The sequence below is a fragment of the Emys orbicularis genome, chromosome 20, assembly GCF_028017835.1.
Source record: "Emys orbicularis isolate rEmyOrb1 chromosome 20, rEmyOrb1.hap1, whole genome shotgun sequence".
Classification (NCBI taxonomy): domain Eukaryota; kingdom Metazoa; phylum Chordata; order Testudines; family Emydidae; genus Emys; species Emys orbicularis.
Window position 1 is genome coordinate 22,466,638 of NC_088702.1, and position 3,698 is coordinate 22,470,335.

A 3,698-nucleotide genomic window follows, 5' to 3' on the forward strand; every position below is an offset into this window, starting at 1 on the left:
CCCTTGGAAGGCTTGGGGTGGGAACGTGGGGCAGCGGGTCACAAGGGACAGGATGGCAGGATTCCTGGATTCTGTTCCTGGTGCCATGTAGATTAAGGGCAGGACTGTTGGGTCCTGCTCCTGTCCTTGGGCTGTTACATTGCAGGAAAGATCTGGACAATTTTGAGAAAGTCTAGAGAAGAGTAATAAAAACGATGAAAGGTCTAGAAAACATGAGCAGTGCGGGAAGAATAAAAAGTGGGTTTGTTTAGTCTGGAGAAGAGCAGACTGAGAGGGGACATGATACCAGTTTTCAAGGTTGTTACAAGGAGGAGGGAGAAAATTGTTCTTCTTAACCTCTGAGGACAGGACAAGAAGCAATGGGCTTAAACTGCAGCAAGGGAGGTTTAGGTTGGACATTAGGAAAATGAAGAGGGACATTTTTTGAATTACGTTCCATATAAACTGTATAAAATCATTTTGTTTGTAGTTTTTCAATGCACCACTAGGTGGCAAATGTCATTTCTGTTAATGATCATTTAAATGATTTACTCCTGGGGGAGTTCTGCACCAAAACATTAAAAGTTCTGCGCACAATATTGTAAAATTCTTCAAAATTCTGCATATGTTATCTGTCAAAAGAAAACAGTATAATCCCACCAGTTTCAATTTTGGTAATTTATTTCAAAATACCTGTCAGCAAGTATGTCTGTAACAGTACAGACAATGAAAAAGTTTCAGGAAATGTTTTTTTGATCAATAGATTCCTTACTAGGCACATTAATACAGCACTCTGAGTGATAATTAATTTAAACTACAATACAGAACCATATTTCCTGCACCCCTCAGAAGCATTGCAAAGGCTGGGGATAGTCGAGGTAACGGAGGAGCCTTGGGAGAGGGAAGTCATTGCTGGGAAGGAGCCTGGGAGTGAACCTGGAAGGTTGTTGGGTGCAGGTGGGAGAAGTGTGGAACAGGTTTTTTTGAGGGGGGGTTGTTAGGGAGTTGGGGAGCCTGCCTCATGCAGACCATGGCTGACCCCTAGCCTCTCCCATTCAGTCAGGCACATCTTCCAATGTCCACATGTCCCTAAACCCCCCTTCTCCATCCCCATGTGTCCCTGCACCCCCATTCAGCCACCCCCTCCCTGGCACCTGATGGCCGGGGCCCATCCTCTGCACGAGGCAGCTGGAGGAGCTGGAGAACAAAAATTGACAGAAGCCCGTGACCTGTCCCTGACTTTACTAAAATTAACTGTGACAAAATGGGGAGTGGGGAGGGGGTCCATCACCCACCACAGCTCCAGCTTCAGGGTTTCCTCCCCGCCACCAGGGTGGCTGGGAGCTGCGGGGACCCTCTTCACACCCACAGTGACTGGGAACAGTGGGAGCCCCCTGCCACCTGCCACGGCTCGGCGCTCTGGGACTGGCAGCCGGGAGCTGCGGGGGGCCCCGCCGCCTGCGGCAGCTCAGAGCTCTGGGATCCCCGCTGCCCCGGGGCTGAAGCTGAAAATGTCACTGAGGTCTCTGGAAGTCACGGATTCCATTACCTCCGTGACATAATCGTAGCCTAATCGACCCTTCTGTGTCACACGCTGGCTGAGTCACTGCTGACTGCGACGCTGGGGGGCAGGGCCCTTTGCGGGGGCGGGTACGGCTTTCACAAGTGTATGATTCGGGGCACTCCCTGCGGGGAGCTTGCGGTGTGAACAGGGGGCTGAGCGCTCCGAGGTCAGAGGCTGGCCCTGGTGAGAGTCTGGCCTGAGGGGGGTGTCACGTTATTGATTTGAACTGGGACCATATAGAACATGGTTGCAACCAAAGTCCTGTAGTGGCACCAAATCTTGTATAAAGGGGGTCAAATGAGGTGTCTAAGACAAGGTTATGGTTGGCTGGTTATGATTAGGCTGTCTATATGTGTGTATCAATTTTGTAGTTGAAGTTATGAATATTGGCTCTATACTGTCTATATTTCAAACTTATGCTATGCTTCTAGGAGACATCCCAGACAAGTTGGTGTTAGCTCTGCCCAGGCTGCTTGATGGCCCATTAAGGACCATCAGCTACACAATTGACCCATTGAGAGAAGGCAGATACGCCTTGTAACTCAGCAAAGTATGCAGGGACTGGCCCATGTGACTCCAGACTCCATTTTGCTGTAATTTTCCACAGTAAGGACAAAGAGGTGTTCTTACACCTGCCTCATCTCCATCTTGTCTTCAATTCTGCTTCTTACCTCTGGAGGGACTTTGCTACAAACTGAAGCTCTGAACAAAGGATTGAATGACCCATCCCAGCTGGGGATGCTCCAGAGACTTGAGTTGAACCTGCAGTTTATTCCATCACTGCTACACGCCTGAACCAAGAACTTTGCCATTCCTGTACGTACCTGATTCCATTTAACCAATTCTAACTCTCATCTCTATCTTTTTCCTTTTATGAATAAACCTTTAGATTTTAGATTGTAAAGGATTGGCAACAGCGTGATTTATGGGTAAGATCTGATTTGTATATTGACCTGGGTCTGGGGCTTGGTCCTTTGGGATCGAGAGAACCTTTTTTTCGTTTACTGGGGTATTGGTTTTCATAACCATTCGTCCCCATAACGAGTGGCACTGGTGGTGATACTGGGAAACTGAAGTGTCTAAGGGAATTGCTTGTGTGACTTGTGGTTAGCCAGTGGGTGAGACCAAAGTCCTCTTTGGTCTGGCTGGTTTAGTTTGCCTTAGAGGTGGAAAGACCCTAGGCTTGGGCTGTGACTGCCCTGTTTTAGCAATTGGTCCTGAATTGGCACTCTCAGTTGGGTCCCGCCAGAAACGCTTCGTTACAGGGGGTCACTGCAGGAGGGGCCTGTCTGAACTTCATTCCGAGTGGTTCCAGAGCCCTCAGCCTGGTGCCCGGGACACGGTGCTGCCTAATTCCCCACTGGGGTCTTTCTGAGCCTGATCTTAGGGCACGGAACGGCTTCCATAGGAGGCGAGACTAGAAAGATTGGGGCTGTTCAGTTTGGCAAAGAGACGACTCGGGGGGATGCGACAGAGGGCTAGAAAATCATGCCATGGCATGGGGAAAGTGACCAGAGAACTGCTATTTCCCCTGTCCCACAGCACCAGAACCTGGGATTACCGAATGAAACGAACAGGCAGCAGGTTTTATAGAAACAAGGGGCCGTGCTTTTTCCCACGATGCACAATTAACCTGTGGAATTCATTGCCAGTGGATGTGGGGTTGAGCAAAAGTATAGCAGGGTTCAGAAAAGAACTAGATCAGTTCCTGGAGGATAGGGCCATCCATGGCAATTTGCCAATTGCTCAGAGACACAACCCCCTGCTCTGAGTGTCCCTAAACCTCTGTCTACCAGAAGCCGGGAGGGGAAGACAGGGCTGGGTCTCTCCAATATGGCCGTGTTCTGGGCACTGCCCTGGAAGTTCTGGTTGTACTACTGTCGAAGACAGGACACTGGACTAGCTGTGGCCGCTCTTCTGTTCCTAACAGGCTTCTTGATGGTCCCACCCACGAGAATTATATTTTTCCCCTTTGAAATAAATAAATAAATAAAAATTCCAGAGTGTTTGGTCTCCAGTGTGTTTTATTCAGTGCAACAACATCAAGGGGATGTGAGTCCATCCCGGAGCCGAAAGCCCCTGCGGGGGGGAAAGCGGATAACGCAGGTTGCAGAGTGTATTTCAGTGCGCTGTCGCTGTTGCACCGGGTGGGGAA